The 20,997-nt window shown below is 41.7% G+C and overlaps 1 pseudogene; it reads right to left on the bottom strand.

Moving 5' to 3' along the window:
* Positions 1–11,596: 11,596 nt before the first annotated feature.
* Positions 11,597–20,538, bottom strand: LOC136147495 (large ribosomal subunit protein eL36-like; annotated as a pseudogene).
* Positions 20,539–20,997: the final 459 nt, after the last annotated feature.

Raw genomic sequence — 20,997 nt, forward strand, 5'->3', positions numbered from 1 at the left:
AGGCTAAGGGGAGAGCATAGAAATCCTGGAGGGGTTTGTGTTTTTTCCTTTTTTTAAATAATTGGAGGGCAAGGTGGGTAAGTTGTGAGAAAGTAAATGTGGTTTTGGAAAGGAAAGGCTAGTTTATTTCCAAGGAGACCAGAATGGGACTATAAAAAATAGCCCATCTCAATGACTGTGTCTCCGGGGGTGATGATGCCTGTGGGTATCTGAGTGCTGATTATCTGACGGGCACTGGCGAGGATCAACCAGAGACCTGGGTATGAATTTCTCAAGCACAAACCCGGGGTCCATGAAATGTTTCCTGTAATTCAGTTTCTGTCCAGGGTTCCCAGGTTTTATCTACTTGTAGAAACTGCATCCATTCAAGAGAATTCCACCCACCTGGATTTGCTTCTTGCACCTGGAAATCGGCAGCCTTCTGCTTTTAGAGCCCATCGCCCTGTCCCCAGAGATTTGGGTCTAAGCTCTGAGGGGCCATCATGGACACGGGGATGGGGGTGAGTGGTGGTCTTGGAACTAGTTCTCTTGGATGGCGACCCTACGGGTGCAGGGCCTTGTTCCAGCCTCTTGTGGCCTCTTGTGTCTATGGCCCCGAGGTGGCCACAGCCCTGGGGCAGGCTTGCAGTTGGCTGACACGACAGAAGTGATTTAGCACGCTTGCAGGCATGCCCTTGCTTAACTAGGCCTGTGGGCAAGTCCTTGGGCCCCGCTGCCTGCCTGGGCCCCTTAGGTCCGACGGGGCCTCGGGGTGCTCTGCAAAATTGAGCTGCTCTCCCCTCTGCGTGGCTGCTGGCCTTGCCCTGGGACCACCGCCCTCTTCAGGGTGCAGATGCAGTAGGCATCCTTTCAGCAAGTCTTCCTGCACACTTACTCTTGTCTTAGCTCTTAGCTTTCCCATCTTCTCCAAGGACACTGTCTGATCTCTCGTTGCCTCTGGTCTCTTCCAACTGGGCCCTGACAGCAGGGAGTGGACGCCGCCGGGGCGGAGGTGGGTCGTGGTTAAATGCACAGATGCATGTGTTTTCAGATCTCGTATGTCAGTTGCATATTCTGATTGCTGCCATTATCCTCAGGTGTTGGCGGCATCCACGTTCTGGAACCAGCAACGCCGAGGCACATACAGAAGGAGGTGATTTTGTCCTCTATCATGAGGAAGTAAATGATCGAGTTGGGGGGGAGCTCAGAGCTAGGGTCTCTTCACCTCAGCTCCTGATCTACCCAACCCCCAGGCCCTGATGTCCGAGACGAATGCCTTCACAGGTGTGTGCTCTTCTAGGAGCGATATCACGGTGCCTTGAGCTTTTCTTCTTTCTCCAGGGTTCCTTGAAGAGCAAATTAAATTTTTTTATAAAAGGAGTTCTCCAGACTTCCTTAGGAGTTTTCTTACCATGCCTAGAAGGATCCAGAAGTCCCAGGAGCCCTGAGTCTGCAGGCACCCTCTGATTAGACCTACCTTTCCTGAAGCAGTGGTGTTCAAATTAATAAAGTATTTTCTTTATTTGTTCTGTTGTGCTGTGCTGTAGTACCAATTTCCATAGTTTTATTTCCTACTCTTTAAAGGTATTATTGGTTATATTATCAGTTTAACTTACGCTATATCATTTTATTTTACTATTTTAAATTTAAAGTTTAATGTATTGTAATATATTAATATATATTTAATTTCTGTGGCCTGAACTTGAAAACTTACCATAGTCAATTGCGTTATTTCTATTTAACACATTGTTACCTTATGTTGGAGTTTAGCTGGTTATGGAGAAGGAAATGGCAACCCGTTCAATTATTCTTGCCTGGAAAATCCTGTGGACAGAGAAGCCTGGCGGGCTACCATCCGTGGGGTTACAAAAGGGTGGGACACAACTTATCAACTTAACAATAACAAGCAGTTGGCTAACACTGGTGTGTTAGTTTCAGATGAACAGCAAAGTGATTGAGTTTTATATGTGTCTACTCTGAAATTTTTCAAGTTCTTTTCCCACTGAGGTTATTACAGAATATTAAGCAGAATTCCCCTGTGCTCCATAGGCATTATTTCTTTAGGAAAGTGCCTTTTGAGTTCCCCATCCAGTGTCTAGACATCTTTTGAGAACTCATACTGGGTTTTGGTGGGAAAGTTGTGTTCCAATAATACATTTTTGAAAATTCTCTCTCTGGCACATAATTTGAGAAAAAGGTGTCTTTAAAATTTTTTTTACTTTAGCCTTAGAGTTTAGCTCCTGCAGTAGTGTGTACTACTGAAAAATGCAGGCATGAAGTTTATATAACAGGATTTATTATTAAGAAAAACATGCATACATGCTAAGTCGCTTCTGTCCTGTCGGAGTCTTTGCGACCCCATGGACTGCAGTCTGCCAGTTTCCTCTGTCCATGGGATTCTCCAGGCAAGAATACGGGAGTGGGTTGCGATGCCCTCTTCCAGGGGATCTTCCCAACCCAGGAATCGAATCCATGTCTCTTGCATTGGCAGGCGGATTCTTAAGAAAAACAGAGTAAGATAAATGGACATCTTTCCCTATGCTCATCCCAGGAAAGAGAGGCCAGTGGCATTGGTTTTTTTTTTTGTTGTTGTTGTTGTTCAGTCGCTCAGTTGTTTCCAACTCTTTGCAATCCCAGGGACTGCAGCACCCAGGCTTCCCTGTCCTTCACTATCTCCTAGAGCTTGTTCAAACTCCTGTCCATTGAGTTGGTGATGCCATTCAACCATCTCATCCTCTGTCGTCCCCTTCGCCTCCTGCCCCCAATCCTTCCCAGCATCAGGGTCTTGCCAATGAGTCAGCTCTTCACATCAGGTGGCCAAAGTATTGGAGTTTCAGCTTCAGCATCAGTCCTTTCAAAGAATATTCAGGACTGATTTCCTTTAGGATGGACTGGTTTGATCTCCTTGCAGTCCAAGGGACTCTTAAAGAGTCTTCTCCAGCACCATCGTTCAAAAGCACCAATTTTTTGGTGCTCAGCCTTCTCTATGGTCCAACTCTCATATCCACACATGATTACTGGAAAAACCATAGCTTTGACTATATGGACCTTTGTTGGTAAAGAAATGTCTCTGCTTTTAATATGCTGTCTAGGTTTGTCAGAGTTTTCTTTCCAAGGAGCAAGTGTCTTTTAATTTCATGGCTGCAGTCACCATCTGCAATGATTTTGGAGCCAGCCCAGTTTTTTCTTTTCCTAAGATTTCTCTTTATTAGTGATTATTTGCATGCATATAACAAGAAGACAAAAGGGACTGAATAAATCTGGGCCACTTGGTGGCAGTTAGAATTGATCCACTTTCAGCCAGCGGACAGATCAAGCTTCAGGACACAGAGTTCCTAAGGTCTCTTGAGGGACTTATGGCTGATAGTTGAGGGGTCTGGGATGGTAAGAAGGGTTTGGTGGAGGTGGTACAACCCAAAAAGACAGTTTGCGTTTTCCTCCAAGACCGGGAAAGGAGAATGGGGTTACAGGGAAAGACTGGTACTCCACGGATCCGGCATCAGTGCTTGGCCCCATACCTGGGTAATTCAGGCTAGTGTGGCATTTCACAGACGTCTCCAAAATTCCAGGGGCTCTGGGTTTACTTGATCCCAGCCTGGGATTTATTTAATCTTCCCCCACCTCCCCCTCCCCCTTTTTTAAAAAATCTTTTTTAAAAACACCAACCAGAGGTTTCATAGAAATATTAGTACAACCGGCATAGGAAAACTCTACAGAAACCCAAGCCAGAATGCCAAGTGGTCTAGCAAAAGAGCAGAATTTTGACCCTTCCACTCAGCCAGCCCCCACCTAAAAAGCAACACAGATGGTGAATCAAGAAAGTAAGGATTCCCGTGCAGCCATAGGAGGAGAGCTGGGGAGGGCAGGTCTGTACCTCACAGGGAGCAGCCGAGGAGCACCCTGGGGGCAGGCAGACCCTGTGCTGGGAGGGCCTCCCTCAATGGGGAGACCTCAGTTTCTTTGCTGGTCTAGGGACGATCCTGAGGTGGAATTTACTCTCTAGAATTGCCCTGCAGGAGCAGGCTGGGGGCCACCTTGTGTGGGTTTAGCCTGAGACTGCACCCCTGCCCGGCATCTTCCCTGCTTGTCACGTCCTCTGTGGAGTTCTTCCTTAAGACAACATTTGCACACAAATCTTTATCTTACAGTCTGCTTCTGGGGAACCCAGCCTTAGTTATTCATTCTTCTTGGCTCTGAGCTGCAGTGGAGGAAATGCTAGTGATTAGATCCTGTCTGACATGTAGAAGAGTTCTTTAATTGGAACAATCTTTTGCAAGAAAGTTTCTTCCACCCAGAGGCATCAGTGGCTTGCCTCATGGGTGCTGTATTGGGGGACCAGGACCTAGAATGAAAGAGGGTCTCTCAAGGAGCCTTGAATGAACGCTGTTTCTGGCCATGGAGTGACTGCCATCATAGGCAAAGGAACAAGGTGACAGGCAATGTGAATGAAATTTGTAAACAATAAAGTGCTATCAAAGGACTAAATACTCAGGTGAAAGACGACAGAAGAAGCAAACAGAGCTAGAGAAACTGACGATTGGGCTCAGTCTCTATCATGTCTGGCTCTTTGCAACGCCATGGGCTGTATCCCGCCAGCCTCCTCTGATCACGGGATCCTCCAGGCAAGGATACTGAAGTGATTGCCATGCCCTCCTCCCGGGGATCTTCCCAACCCAGGGATCGAAGCCAGGTCTCTGGCCTTGCAGGTGGATTCTTTACCATCTGGCCACCAGAGAAGCCCAAGAGAAACTAATAGTGAAGATGCCTCCTTGGGGAGCAGTGGTAGCTATTCTGTCTCCGAATCACTTCCCGATTTGCTGTGTAACAAAACTTAGTGGTTCAGAATAACAGCAGTTTTGTTTGTTTGCTTATAGCTCTGTAGTCTGGGCCGGGCTCCAAGGGGACATCATGTCTCTGTTCCACTCGGAGGCCACTCCGCTGGGGCTGGAAGACTCACTTTCAAGACGACTCTTTCCCTGGCTGGCAAGTTGTGGTTGCCAGTTCAGTTCTTGTCCGTGAGTCTCTTCAGGGAGCAGATTTTACTTCCTCACATCATGGAGTCCACGTTCCAAGACCAAGTGACCCAGGGGTCAGGAAGTGGAAACTGACTGTTTCTTAATATCTGAGCCTGGAAACTGGCACGGCATCCACAGCGTCACTTCTGTCTTTTATTGAACAATTACAGAGCCCAGATTCAAATGAAGGCATCAAAGACCCCACCTATCAATGACAGGAGAGTGAACAAATTTTGCAGTCATGGTTTTAAACTGCCACAGACATCTTCCATCAAGTTGAGAGAACTGGCAATCTGAGAGACCTCTTCACCCCTTCCATTTTCCTTTTCCTTTTCCTTATATTTAATGTACCACTAAGACTTGTTGAGGGCTTCCCAGGTGTCTCAGTGGTAGAGAGTCTACCTGCCAATGCAGGAGACGTGGGTTCAGTCCCTGGGACGGAAAGAGCCCTTTGAGAAGGAACTGGCAACCCACTCCAGTGTTCTTGCCTAGGAAATCCCATGGACAGAGAAGCCTGGCAGGCTACAGTCCACGGGATTATAAAGAGTTGGGCATGACTGAGCATGCATGCATGCACACACACACACCAGACCAGTTGGCATTTTGGTTTTGTTTTTTAATTGTGGTAAAATATACACAACGTTATCTTCACCTTTTGGCTGTTGTGAGTGGTGCTGCTATGAATATGTGCATACAAGTGTTTATTTGAACATCTGACTCCTATTCCTTTGGATACATATCTAGGAGTGGAATTGCTGGCCCTTATGGTAATTCAGCATTTAACTTGAAGAGGAACCCTTAATCTGTTTTCCATATTGGTGGCACCATTTAAATGACCACCAACAGTGTATGATGGTTCCAGTTTCTCCATAGCTTCACTAACGCTTGTTATTTTTCTGCGTGCCTGCCTGTGTGCTCACTCATTTCAGTCGTGTCCAACTGAAGAGATCAAATGCGTCTCCTGCATTGCAGGTGGATTCTTTACCACTGACCCACCAGGGAAGTCCTGTTATTTTCTACAGTAGGTGTAAAGTGGTAACTTGTGATTTTGATTTGCATTTCCCTAGTGATTAATTATCCCACTCCAGTACTCTTGCCTGGAGAATCTCATGGAAGGAGGAACCTGGTAGGCTGCTAAGAGTTGGACACGACTAAGCAACTTCACTTTCACTTTTCACTTTCATGCATTGGAGAAGGAAATGGCAACTCACTCCAGTGTTCTTGCCTGGAGAATCCCGGGGATGGGGGAGCCTGGTGGGCTGCTGTCTATGGGATCACACAGAGTTGGACACGACTGAAGTGACTTAGCAGCAGCAACAGCAGCAGTGATTAATTATATTGAACATATTTTCATGTGTCTGTTGGTCATTTATCTTCTTTGAAGAAATATCTATTCAAGCCCTTTGGTCATTTTAAAAATTTGGTTATCTTTTTGTTGTTGACTGTGTGGCTGTCACGGCTAACGCCATGACAGGCAGCCTAGAGTAGGAGTAGGCCTGGTTTCCCGGGGTAACATAATTATCAGGCCTCCTGGAGCCAGCCAATCAACATATGCCTAGCCAGAAGAAAGGGAACCTATCAGGGGAAAGCTGAAAGCCCCACGTAGGGCCAACAAAAATTACCTTGCAACTGTGTAACCAATCCGCTTACGCCAACTACCCACTGTGTAACCAATCCGATTGCGCCAAGTACCTGCTGTTTATTTTGACCTAATAAATACCTGAGAGAACTGGGGCTCGGGGCCTTTCAGCCTCACACACCTGGTGAGGGCGGGAGGCCCTGGCTCGAGTCAGTAATAAATTCCCCTATTGCGAGTTGCATTGTTTCGAGGAGTCTTCTTTCTTGACCGGGGACTTGGACTACGGGCAGAACATTGACCTGTAAGAGTTTCTTGTATATCCTGGACAGTAAACAGTTCCTAGATATATGATTAAAAATATTTTCCTCCCAGTCTCTGGGTTGTCATTTTACTCTCTTTACAGTGTTCTTTGGTGTGTAGAAGTTTTATATTTTGATGAATTTTAATTGTTTTTTTTCTTCCTTGTTGTTTTTGGTGTCACATCTAAGAATCCATTGTTGAATTTTAGGTTATGAAGATTTACTACTATTTTCTTCTAAGAGGTTTTTTTTTCCATTTATTTTTATTACTTGGAGGCTAATTACTTCTAAGAGTTTTATAGTTTTAGCTCTTATGTTTAAATTTTGATGATTTTTTAACTTAATTTATGTATATGATGTAAGGTAAGTGTCCAGATTCATTCGGGTGGTCCCATTGTATGTGGAATCAGTTGTCCCAACACCATTTGTTGAAAAGATGATTCATTCCTCATTAATTCATTTTGCCCATTGACCAAAAACCCATTGCCCAAAGATGTATGAGTTTATTTCTGAGCTCTTAGTTCTATCCCACTGATCTATACACCTATCCTTACGCCAGCACCACATAACTGATTATGCTCAACATTGTACTAGGTTTTAAAATTGGGGAGTGTGTGTTCTCCAGTTTTGTTCCTCTTTTTTCAAGATTACTTTGGCTCTCTGGAGTCCCTTGAGATTTCAGATGGATATAGGGATCAGCTTTTCCATTTCTGAAAAAAAGGCTCCTGAGAGTTTGGTAGAGATTGCCCTGAATCTGTAGATTGACTCAGGGAGTGCACCCATTAATAATATTACTAAGTCTTTCAACCCATGAACACAGGTCTTTAATTTCTTTGAGGAATGTTTTATAGGATTCATTATTGTACCACCCTGGTTTAATTTACTCCTAAGTGTTCTGTCCTTTTAGATGGTACAATAACTGAAATTGTTTAATTTCCTTTTCAGATTGTTCATTGCTAGTGTTTAAAAACACAACAGATAATTGTGTTGGTCTTATCTCATAACTTTGCTGAGTTCATTTATTAGCTCCAATTTTTTTTTTTTTTTTGGTATGTGGATTCTTCAAGATTTTCTCTATGTAAGATCATGTCTTCTGCAAATAGAGATAATTTTCCTTCTTTCCAATTTGGGTGCACTTTATTTCTTTTTTATTCCTTTATTGGCCTGCCTAGAACTTATGGACAATGTTAAATAGAAATGGCATAAGTTGGCATTCTTATCTTGTTTCTGATTTAGAGGAAAACCTTCACTCTTTCACCATTGAGTTTATTAGCTGTGTATTTCTTTTTAAGTAAATACTTTTTGTCATATTGAAGCAGTTTCCTTTATTTCTAGTTTATTGAGTGTTTTTTAAATCATAAGAGGATGTTGAATTTTGTCAAGTTTTTTTTCCATATCAATCGAGGTGATCATGTAGTATTTTCCTCTTTTGTATTAATGTGCTTTGTTATATTGATTGAGTTTTGCAGGCTGAACTACACTTGCATTCCTGAGATAAATCCCACCTGGTCACAGAGGATAACCATTTCAGTGTGATGCTGCATTTGTTCTGATAATGATTTGTTGAGGATTATCGCATCTGTATGCATAAGGGCTGTAGGTTTGGTTTTTTTTTAATGGCTTTGATATCTTTGTATGACTTTATATTAAGGTAATGCTGGCTTCATAGAATAAGTTAGGAACCATTCTTTCCTCTTAAATGTTTGAGAAGATTTTGAGAAAGATTGGTGGCAATTCTTCTTTAAATGATTGGTTGAATTCACCAGTGAAGCCATTTAGTCCTGGGTTTTTGTTGTTATTGGGGAGTTTTTATCATTGATTCAATCTCTGTGCTGGTTATAAGTTTATCTTATGATTTGCTGTTTCTTCTTGAGTCAGTTTTGGTACTTTGTGTGTTTCTAGGAATTTGTCCATTTTATCTAAGTTATCTAATTTATTGGCAAATTTTTTATCAAAATGTCTTATAATTCTTCCTGTGAAGTCTGTGGTAATGTCCCCACTCTCATTTCAGATTCTCGTGATTTGAGTCTCCCTCCTCCGCCCCCCGCTGCCCCACCACCACTGGTCTGGCTATAGATTTGTCAGTGCTGTTGATCTTTTCAAAGGATCAACTTCTGGGTTTGTTGATTTTCCTTACTATTTTTCTAGTCTCTATTTCAGTTATTGACACTCTAATTTTTACTTCCTCTTTTTGAAGTTTTGGACTTAGTTGCCCTTACTTTTTAAAAAAATCTCCTAAAGATGTAAAGTTAGGTTATTGATTTGAGGTCTTATTTAGAATGTTTTTTTTTTTTTTTCTTTAGGGCCATGCTGTGTGTCTTGTGGGATCTTAGTTCCCCAACCAGGGATCGAACCCAGGCCCTCAGCTGTGAAAGTGTGGAATCCTAACCACTAGAGAGCCAGAGATTTCTGGAGATCTTATTTTTTTTAAAGGTAAATGATATATGCGATCTGAAGAGAAATCAGAGTATTGAGATTTTATTTTTTAATGAAGACATTTAAAGCTATAAATTTCCCTTTGAAAGCTACTTTCACTGCATTCTGTAGATTTTGTTATGTTTTCATATTCATCTATCTCTAAAAATTTGTTAAAATCTCTGTGATTTCTTCTTTGACTCATTGATTGTTTAAGAGTATGTTCTTAAATCTCAGAATTTTTGTGAAAATTTCCAGGTTACCTTCTCTATTGATTTATCTTCTAGTTTGCTGATTATTTCCTCTGCTCAAATCTATCATTGAACCCAGCAGGTAATTTTTTCATCTAAATCATTATATTTTTCAACATCAGATTTTCTGTTTGGTTCCTTTTTGGAATTTCTATCTATTATCTCTTTATTATTCTATCTCTCTATTTGTTTAGACATTGTTCTCCTGCTTTCTTTTATTTCCTGCTGCATAGTTTCCTTTGGTTCTTTGAACATATTTAAGACAGTTTATTTTATCTAAAGTCTTTGTCTAGTAAATCCAATGTTTGACCTTCCTCAGGAATGATTTCTCTCTAATTCTTTTCTTTCTTTTTTGTAAATAACCCATATTCTCTTGTTTTTTTATATGTTGCTTTTTTTTTTCCTCCAAAAAATGGGCACTTTGCATATCATAATATGGTACTGGAAATCAGGTTTTTCACCTCTGTGATTTCTTGTTACTGCTTACTATGGAATGTTGTTTAGTGACTCTTCTGAACTACTTTTTAAAGACCATGGTCTCTGTCATGTTTGACCGTTGAAGTCTCTTCTTGTTTGTTAATCAAGAAACTAATCATTTGACAGATATTTCCTTAAAGGAAAAGAGTCAAAAATGAAAAGAAAAGAAAACTCTCCTGGTCTTTCCTGATTGGTTTGGTCACTGGTTGGGCCACTTCTTCAATGCTAAGCCAGGTCTTTTACACCTCTGACTGAGCTATCATTCTCTGCTTGTGCGGAGCTTAAAGGTCAGTCAGGCTTCCCTGGTGGCTCAGATGGTGAAGTGTCTGCCTGCAATGTGGGAGACCTGGGTTTGATCCCTAGGTCGGTAAGATCCCCTGGAGAAGGAAATGGCAACCCACTCCAGTACTCTTGCCTGGAAAGTTCCATGGATGGAGGAACCTCGTAGGTTACAGTCCATGGGTTAGCAAACAGTCGGATACCACTGAGTGACTTCACTTTAAAGGTCAGTCAGAGGTGAAAACTTAGGGTCTTGGATGTTTTCCAGGCATGGGACACACACGCACACACGTCTCTCCTGATTCCCTAGAATATTCCGATGTCACCCAAAGCCTTTATGCCCCCATGCACCTCGCCCCGAACTTCCCCTATCCAGGCTCCTCAGTCTGCTATCCCCCGATCTGTGTATGTGTGTGTGTGTTAGTTGCTTAATCACGTGCGACTCTTTGCAACCCTGTGAACTACAGCCCGCCAGGCTCCTTGTCTATGAGATTCTCTAGGCAAGAGTACTGGGGCAGGTTGCCATGCCCTCCTCTAGGGGATCGCCAGAAGGGATCACATCTGGGTCTCCTGCATTACAGGCAGATTCTTTACTGCTTAGCCACCAGGGAAGGTCTATCCCCAGCTCTCAGGAGCTGCAAATAGAACTTTCACCTTTAAATGCCTCTGACAAATACCACCTAAGAAGCTATCCTAGCCCTGAGAAAGTTCCAAGACTCATCTTGCATGGATCCATCAGACAGGTCAGATCACACAGAGACAGTTCCTAGAGACCAGGATCAGTGTCGCCCCGTTTGACAACAGCAAGCCCACACCAAGAATCCGGGCCACCATCCTCATGCCTGCCGATGCGGTTGGGGTTGGGGGATAATAAGTAGGTATATTAAAATGTCACCGTGGTTTTTATCTGAAAGGAAATCAGTCCTGAATATTCACTGGAAGGACTGATGCTGAAGCTGAAGCTCCAAAACTCTGGCCACATGATGCGAAGAGCTGACTCATTGGAAAAGACCCTGAGGCTGGGAAAGATTGAAGATGGCAGGAGAAGGGTATGACAGAGGATGAGATGGTTGGATGGTATCACTGACTCAATCAACATAAGTTTGAATAAGTTCCAGGAGTTGGTGATGGACAGGAAAGCCTGGCGTGCTGCAGTCCATGGAATCACAAAGAGTCGGACATGACTGAGCAACTGAACTGAATTGAACTGAACTGTGGTTTTTTTTTTAGAATGAAAATTGTGTTGCTGCTTTCCTTTTATGGTTTATCTGAAAAGGTTTATTGTGCACAGAGGGGAAGGGCTTAGTCCTTCTTGGCTGCCACTTCCCTCGTGGAGGCCAGGGCATTGCTCAGCTCCTCTCTCTTCCTCTTGGCATTTTTGTGTGTTGCCACCCCTTTCTTTTAATTTATTTTTTTAAAATTTATTTTAATCGGAGTCTAATTACTTTACATTTAAAATTTTTTTTATTGAAGGATAATTGCTTTATAGAATTTTGCTGTTTTCTGTCAAACCTCAGCATGAATCAGCCACAGGTATACATATATCCCCTCCCTTTTGGACCTCCCTCCCATCTCCTCCCCATCCCACCCCTCTAGCTTGGTTCAGAGCCCCTGTTTGAGTTTCCTGAGCCACACAGCAAATTCCCGTGGGCTATCTATTTTACACATGGTAATGTAAGTTTCCATGTTACTCTTTCCATACATCTCACCCTTTCCTCCCCTCTCCCCATGTCCATAAGTCTATTCTCTGTGTCTGTTTCTCCATTGCTGCCCTGTAAATAAATACTTCAGTACCATTTTTCTAGATTCCGTATATATGTGTTAGAATACAGTATTTATCCGTCTCTTTCTGATTAACTTCACTCTGTATAGTAGATTCTAGGTTTATCCACCTCATTAAAACTGACTCAAATGCATTCCTTTTTATGGCTGAGTAATATTCGGGCATTGTGTGTATGTACCACAATTTCTTTATCCATTCATCTGTCATTGGACATCTAGGTTGCTTCCATGTTCTAGCTATTGTAAATAGTGCTGCAATGAACAATTTTCAGTTTTGGTTTCCTCAGGGTATACACCTAGGAGTGGGATTGCTGGTCATGTGGTGGTTTTATTGCTAGTTCTTTAAGAAATCTCCATACCATCTTCCATGGTGGCTGTATCAATTTATATTCCCACCAAGAATGCAAGAGTGTTCCCTTTTCTCCACACCCACTCCAGCATTTATTGTTTGTAGACTTTTTGATGATGGCCATTCTGACTGGTGTGAGGTGATATCTCATTGTAGTTTTGATTTGCATTTCTCTAATGAGCGATGTTGAACGTAATGTTTGTTAGCCATCTGTATGTCTTCTTTGGAGAAATGTCTGTTTAGGTCATTTTCCCACTTTTTGATTAGGTTGTTTGTTTTTCCGGTATTGAGTTGTGTGAGCTGCTTGTTTATTTTGGAAATTTATCCTTTGTCAGTTGTTTCACTTGCTATTTTCTCCCATTCTGAGGGTTGTCTTTTCACCTTATAGTTTTCTTTGCTGTGCAAAAGCTTTTAAGTTTAACCAGGTCCCACTTGTTTACTTTTGTTTTTATTTCCATTACTCTAGGAGGTGGATCATAGAGGATCTTGCTTTGATTTATGTAATTGAGTGTTCTGCCTATGTTTTCCTCTAAGAGTTTTATAGCTTCTGGTCTTACATTTAGGTCTTTAAACCATTTTAGGTTTATCTTTGTGCATGGTGTTAGGAGGTGTTCTAATTTCATTCTTTTACATGTAGCTGTCCAGTTTTCCCAGAACCATTTGTTTAAGAGGCTGTCTTTGCCCCATTGTATATTCTTGCCTTCTTTGTCAAAAATAAGGTATCCATAGGTTTCTGGACTTTCTATCTTGTTCCACTGGTCTATATTTCTGTTTTTGTGCCAGTGCCATATAGTCTTGATGACTGTAGCTTTGTAGCTTTGTAATCTGAAGACAGGAAGGTTGATTCCTCCAGCTCCATCCTTCTTTCTCAAGATTTCTTTGGCTATTTGGGGTCTTTTGTGTTTCCATATGAATTGTGAACGTTTTTTGTTCTAGTTCTGTGAAAAATGCCATTGGCAATTTGATAGGGATCACATTAAATATGTAAATTGCATTTGGTAGTATAGTCATTTTCACAATACTGATTGTTCCTACCCAGGAACATGAAATATCTCTCCCTCTGTTTATGCTGTCTTTAATTTCTTTCATTAGTGTCTTATAATTTTCTGTGTACAATTCTTTTGTCTCCTTAGGTAAGTTTATTCCTAGATATTTAATTCTTTTTGTTGCAATGGTGAATGGGGTTGATTCCTTAATTTCTCTTTCTGAATTTTCATTGTTAATATATAGAAATGCAAGTGATTTCTGTGTATTGATTTTGTATCCTGCAACTTTGCTAAATTCACTGATTAGTTCTAGTAATTTTCTGGTACTATCTTTAGGGTTTTCTATGTACAGTATCATGTCATCTGCAAACAGTGAGAACTTTACTTCTTTTTTCATCTGGATTCCTTTTATTTCCTTTTCTTCTCTGATTGTTGCAGCTAGGACTTCCAGAACTATGTTGAATAATAGTGGCAAAAGTGGACAACCTTGTCTTATTTCTGATCTTAGGGGGAATGCTTTCAGTTTTTCACCATTGAGAATAATGTTTGCTGTAGGCTTATTGAGGTAGATTCCTTCTATGCCCATTTTTTGAAGAGTTTTAACCATAAATGGGTGTTGAACTTTGTCATAGGCTTTTTCTGCATCTATTGAGATTATCATATAATTTTTATCTTTCAATTTGTTAGTATGGTGTATCATATTGATTGATTTGCATATATTGAAGAATCTTTGCATCCCTGGAGTAAACCCACCTTGATCATGGTGTATGAGCTTTTGATGTATTGCTGAATTCTGTTTGCTAAAATTTTGTTGAGGGTTTTTGCATCTATGTTCATCAGTGATATTGGCCTGTGGTTTTTTGTGTTGTTTTTGTCTGGTTTTGGTATCAGGGTGATGGTGGCCTCATAGAATGAATTTGGAAGTGTTCCTTCCTCTGCAGTTTTTTGAAAGAGTTTTAGAAGGATAGGCATTAGCTCTTCTCTAAGTGTTTGATAGTATTCTCCTGTGAAGCCATCTGGTCCGGGGCTTTTTGTTTTTTGGGGGAGATTTTTGATCACAGCTTCAATTTCAGTGCTTATAATTGGGTTGTTCATAATTTCTATTTCTTCCTGGTTCAGTATTCGAAGATTAAACTTTTCTAAGGATCTGTCCATTTCTTCGAGGTTATCTATTTACTGTGATATAGTTGTTCATAATAGTCTCATAATCCTTTGTATTTCTGCATTGTCTGTTGTAATCTCTCCTTTTTCATTTCTAGTTTGGTTGATTCTTCTCTCTTTTTTTCTTGATGAGTCTGGCTTAAAGGTTTGTCAGTTCTGTTTATCTTCTCAAAGAATCAGCTTTTAGTTTTATTAATCTTTACTATTGTTTATTTCATTTCTTTTACATGTATTTCTGCTTGGATCTTTATGATTTCTTTCCTTCTACTAATTATTTCTGTTGTTCTTCTTCTTTTTCCAGTTGTTTCAGGTTTTCTATTCTATATTTTTCTTGCTTCTTAGAGGTAGGATTATATTGTTATAAACTTTCCTCTTAGAACTGCTTTTGTTGCATCTCATAGGTTTTGAGTTGCTGTGATCTCATTGTCATTTGTTTCTGGAACTTTTTTGATTTTGTTTTTTATTTCTTCAGTAACCTGTTGGTTATTTAGAAATGTGTTGTTTAATCTCCATGTGTTTGTGTTTCTTATACTTTTTTCCTTGTAATTGATATTTAGTCTCAGCATTGTGGTTGGAGAAGATGCTTGATATGATTTCAATTTTCTTAAATTTCCTGAGTCTTGATTTGTGACCCAAGATGTGGTCTATCCTGGAGAATGTTCCATGTGCACTTGACAAGAAGGTATATTCTTCTGCATTTGGATGGAATGTCCTGAAGATATCAATGAGATGCATCTCATCTAACATATCATTTAAGACTGTGTTTAAAAAAAAAAGACTGTGTTTCCTTATTAATTTACTGTTTTGTTGATCTGTCCATTGGTGTGAGTGGGCTGTTAAAGTCTCCTCCTATTATTGTGTTACTGTCAATTTCTCCTTTTATGTCTGTTAGTGTTTGTCTTATGTATTGAGGTGCTCCTGTGTTGGGTGCATAGATATTTACACTTGTTATGTCTTCCTCTTGGATCGATCCCTAGATCATTATGTAGTGTCCTTCCTTATCTCTTGTAATCTTCTTTACTTTAAGGTCTATTTTGTCTGATCTGAGGATTGCTATCTCAGCTTTCTTTTGCTTTCCATTTGCATGGAATATATATTTTCATCATCTCACTTTCAGTCTATATGTGTTGTGAGGTCTAAAGTGGATTTCTTGTAGACAGCATGTATATGGGTCTTGTTTTTCTATTCATTCAGCCACTCTGTGTCTTTTGGTTGGAGCATTTAATCCATTTACATTTAAAGTAATTATTGATATATATGTTCCTATTGCCATTTTCTTAAGTTTGGGGTTGATTTTGTAGATTTTTTTTTCTGTTGTATTTCTTGACTGTATACATCCCTTTAACATTTGTTGTAAAGCTGGTTTGGTGGTACTGAATTCTCTTAACTTTCGCTTGTCTGAGAAGCTTTTTATTTCTCCATCAATTTTGAATGAGATACTTGCTGGGTACAGTAATCTTGTAGATTTTTCCCTTTCAGTACTTTAGATGTATCCTGCCATTCCCTTCTGGCCTGCAGAGTTTCTCCTGAAAGATCAGCTGTTAAGCGTATGGGGTTTCCCTTGTGTGTTACCTGTTGTTCTGACCTTGCTGCTTCTAATATTCTTTCTTTGTGTTTAGTCTCTGTTAGTTTGATTAGTATGTGTCTTGGCGTGTTTCTCCTTGGATTTATCCTATATGGGACTCTTTATGCCTCTTGAACTTGAGTGACTATTTCCTTTTCCATGTTGGGGAAATTTTCAACTATAACCTCTTCAAAAATTTTCTCATACCCTTTCTTTTTCTCTCCTTCTTCTGGGACCCCTATAATTTGAATGTTTGTGCATTTAATATGGTCCCAGAAATCTCTGAGACTCTCTTCAGCTCTTTTCATTCCTCTTACTTTATTCTGCTCTTCCGAAGTTATTTCCACCATTTTATCTTTCAGCTCACTGATTCGTTCTTCTGCTTCAGATATTCTGCTATTGATTCCTCCTAGAGTATTTTTAATTTCAGTAATTGTGTTGTTTGTCTCTGTATGTTTATTCTTTAATTCTTCTAGGTCTTTGTTAATTGAGTCTTGCATTTTCTCCATTTTGTTTTCAAGGTTTTTGATCATCTTTACTATCACCGTTCTGAATTCTTTTTCAGGTAATTTGCCTATTTCCTCATAATTTATTTGGACTTCCATGTTTCTAGTCTGCTTCATTTGTGCTGTATTTCACTGCCTTTTCATTTTTTTTTTTAAGCTATTGTGTTTGAAGTTTCCTTTTCCCAGGCTTCAACGAAAGTTGAATTTTTTCCTTGAAGAAGGCTGAATTCTTTCTTCATTTTGGTTTCTTCTGTCCTAAGGTTGGTCCAGTGGTTGATGTGAGCTTCCTATAGGGTGAGATTTGTGCTGAGTTTATGTTTCTTTGCTTTTCCTCTGATGGGAAAGGCTGAATGAGGTGGTAATCCTGTCTGCTGATGATTGGGTTTGTATCTTTGTTTTGTTTGTTGTTTAGGTGAGATTAATCCTGCACAGGGTGCTACTGGTGGTTGGGTGATGCCAGGTCTTGTATTCAAGTGGTTTCCTTTGTGTGAGTTCTCACTATTTGATACTCCCTAGGGTTAGTTCTCTGGTAGTCTAGGGTCTTGGAGTCAGTGCTCCCACTCTAAAGACTCAGGGCTTGATCTCTGGTCAGGAACAAAGATTCTACAAGTGGTTTGTTATGGCATTAAATCAGATTAAAACAAATATCAAAAACCAAGAAACCAAAGATGAAACCCAGACAAATGTTAGTTACAAAATCAGGCAAATAATAAATAAAATAATGAAATATACACATACATATACACCCATGAGCAAAGTCAAAACAGTCCAACAAAAATAAAGTACAGTAGATTGATCTGGCTAACAAAGGAAATAAAAAAATATATTTACCAATTAAGAACAAAACTAACTTAAGTGCAAACTAGAAAACAAAACTAAAGGTGCCAAGTGGGGAATAAAGCAATGAAAACAAAACTTATCAAATATGTGAGAGGAAAGGAAAGGAAAGAAAAGAAATAATAGATATGCAAAGTTAGAGGTAGATAAAGAGATATATGTTAAAAAATTAACTTCAAGGGGAAAAGAACAGTAGGAAAAGCAAACAAAGGAATAAATGTAGAAAAAAATAATAGGTTTAAAAAGTTAAAAATTAAAATTAAAGAGAAAAAAGAGAAAAGAAAAAGAGGAAAAGTCCACGGAACTGCAAAAGTCCAACATAGAGGCAGAGGTTTAAGACAACAATAAAAAATGTGACTGAGGAAAAAAAAAGCTCAATAGATTAATTGGATTTCTTAGTGCCAATAAAATCAACAACTACAATGGGGGTGGGGGGGAGGGAAATAAAAAAAGTAATCCAAAAGAATCTACAGAGTAGAACAAGTCAAAAAATATTTTTCTTGAGTCACAGCTATCAGAGTCCTTTCCTGCGCTCGCTGTCACAGCCCACCTCACCTCCCTAGGATGTCCTCCAATGCGTGCTGATTTCTGGACCTGCTGTGGGGCAGCTCAGATTCTAATCTGGTCCTACTCCTGTGTGTTCTCGCCTCCAATGTCCACAGCTATCAGAACTAGAGGATTTTCTTTTGTGCGAGCTCTCAATGGCCTTTTATATAGTCCATAGACACAAAGTCTGCTTAGTTGATTTTGTGGATTTAATCTGCATCTTGTACAGCTGGTGGGAAGGTTTTGGGTCTTATTCCTTAGCCACACTGCCTCTGGGTTTCAACTGTGGTTTTATTTCCACCTTGACATGTGGGTCGTCCACTGGAGTTTGCTCCTGAGGCTGCCCTGGAGGGCTTGGGTTTGCCCCTGTGAGGCCAAGTGTGGAGGTGGTGCAGCTGCTTGGGTTGCAGAGGTTCTGGCAGCACCAGGTACTCAGAGGGGTTGGCGGCTAGGGCAGCAGGAAATATAGTGCTCTAGAAAGGTATGGCGACCAGTATTGGCCAATGCGCTCCAGTATTCTTGCCTGGAGAACACCCCTCCCTGACAGAGAAGCCTGGCAGGCCACAGTCTACAGGGTCGCAGTCAGACACTACCGAAGCAACCCTGTATGCCTAGACACAAGACTTTTTTGCCTCTGGCAGCTCTGTCCCAGTGAGAGTTGAGTATGAAGGTGGCGCAGCTGCTTGGTTTGTGGGGACCCTGGCGGTGCCAAGTGTGCAGGGACATGGACTGCCTCTGCGGCAGGAGTTATGGTTCTATCACAGTCTTTTTTCGAGCCTCTTGTAGCTGGCAATCAGAAGGCCTCTTTGGTCAGTCTTTCTCTGTACCTCAGCCCATTCAGGCACTGAGGGCTCCCTTGCCTGGGTCCTACTCTGTAGATCGTCACATCAGGCACTTAAAGGAGCACCCTGGCTGGGGTCTTGCTCTGTAGTTCAGTGCCTGGGGGGTTTGATGGGCCAGCCTCTCTACTGTGCAGCTGCTGATGCTGGTGTGTGGGGAGAGAGGGGCTTGGTGATGGCTCCACCCCTTACGTGTGACTTAGCAGTATCACCTTCCTTCCACGGTTGCCTGGCTTTCCTCCACAGGCATTTCCCACCACAATCTCCTCCCTCACATCCCCTCGATCCATCTCTCCGAAGTCAACAGCAGCCCTCGCCCTGGGATTGCTCCACAATCTCTAAACTCCAGCTCTGAGCCGCTGCACCTTCCAGGAGAGCCGTGTTCCTGTTCAGGGTATGTACGGCTGCGGCAAGGACTGTCTGATTCTCATTCCATTTAGGCTGCCACAGATCAGTTGCTTCACTCTCAGCCTTAAATGTTTCTCCTCTGACTCAGACAGTGGCACCAATGTGGAGATCGGACCCCTGCTTCAGTTCCCCCACCTGCGAGGGCAGGTCCAGTCCCACTAACACTCTTGTTTTTCCCCCTAGTTCCTTGGTCCTACTGAGTTTTGCGTGGTTCTATATCCTCTTTTCCACTGGTCAGGTCCTCCTGTCCGCTCTCAGCTGGTGTTCTGTGTGCACGTGAGTGTCTGAAGGTGTATTCCTGACTTATCCATGGAAAGTGATGTTCTGCATGTCCACCTCCTCCTCCGCCGTCTTGTTCTCTCCTCCCACCCTTTTCTTGATGAACTTGAGGGCCCACTTGTCCTTGGAGACCTTGAGCAGCTGCTCCTAAGATGCACACCTCCCAGATCATGTTCTGCACAAACGTGGAGTGTTTGGTGAGGTGCCCGCGACGGCCGTTGTGCCTCAGCTTGCTCACCTTCTTGGTCACCTTGAGGCTCTTGCTGACGCCCATGGCCATGTGGTAGCTCAGAGCCCCGGCTGCTGTTCTTCAGAGGCTGCCACTGTGGAAGGACCACATAGTCCTTTTTTAATGTTCCCCTGGAGGCTGTAAAATTTTGTTCAAATTCAGAGTTCTGTAAAAGTCAATCCTGATAAGTTTTTGCCAGCTTTATAATTGTTTTCTGGAGTCTCTTAACTTTTCCATTTTTAATGACATCATCAGATCTGTTGATTTTAATTCTACAGTATCTCTAAAATTTGACTTCTATTTTTAAAAAAAATATGTATTTATATTTATTTACTTGGCTGCATCGGATCTGAGTTGCAGCAGGTGGAATCTTGGCTGCATCTTGTGGTGTCTTTCCTTGTGGTGCATGGATTGTCTAGTGGCACACAGGCTCAGCAGCTGTGGCACCCAGGCTTAGCTGCCTCTGGCATGTGAAATCCTAGCTCCCTGACTAGGGATTGAACTCATGCCCCGTGCATTGGAAGGCAGATTCTCAACCACTGAACCACCAGGGAAGTACTGAGGATGGCTTTCTTCCTCCAAAGGTCAGTAGGAATATTCCTCTCCTTCAGCTACAACTCCAGCTGTCTCTGGCCTCCCATAACCATCCCTCCCAAGGCCCGCAGGCCTGCAGTTACAATGGTCCCCACTATTACTAACCCTGATGTGTGACACCATCCCCAGACGCTTCTCTTAAATGCACCCGCACCTTGGCACATGATCCCTTTACTAAACTCTCTTCACTTGCCCCTGCTGTCAACACCTTGCCAACAGCCTGACTGGTTATCATGAGACTATATTCTGGCTGAGGAGAGGTTGGCAACATGTCCCGTTGCATCCCCTGTGAGTTTTTCTTGGGTCTTCTCCTCTCTTCTTTGCTTCTTCTCTTTCTCCTGCATTGGACATAATGCTGCCAAGCATCCTGGGTGCCGAGGACAAGGGCCACCCTTAGGAAGGCAATGTCGTACCCTGGAAGGAGCCTGACTCCTGAGGACCTCACGGGGAAGAAGTGATATCAGCTGTGTGATTCTTGGTGAACTGCTTCATCTTTTTTGAATCTTAGTTTCCCTGTTCGCGAAGTAGGTCTTAGTACTAGTGGCCCTGCAGGCTCACAATGAAGAAAGAATGAGATAATTTATGCACAAAGGCCTACGGGAAAGAATGCAAGCAAACAAAAG

The sequence above is a fragment of the Muntiacus reevesi genome, chromosome 15, assembly GCF_963930625.1.
Source record: "Muntiacus reevesi chromosome 15, mMunRee1.1, whole genome shotgun sequence".
Lineage (NCBI taxonomy): Eukaryota > Metazoa > Chordata > Mammalia > Artiodactyla > Cervidae > Muntiacus > Muntiacus reevesi.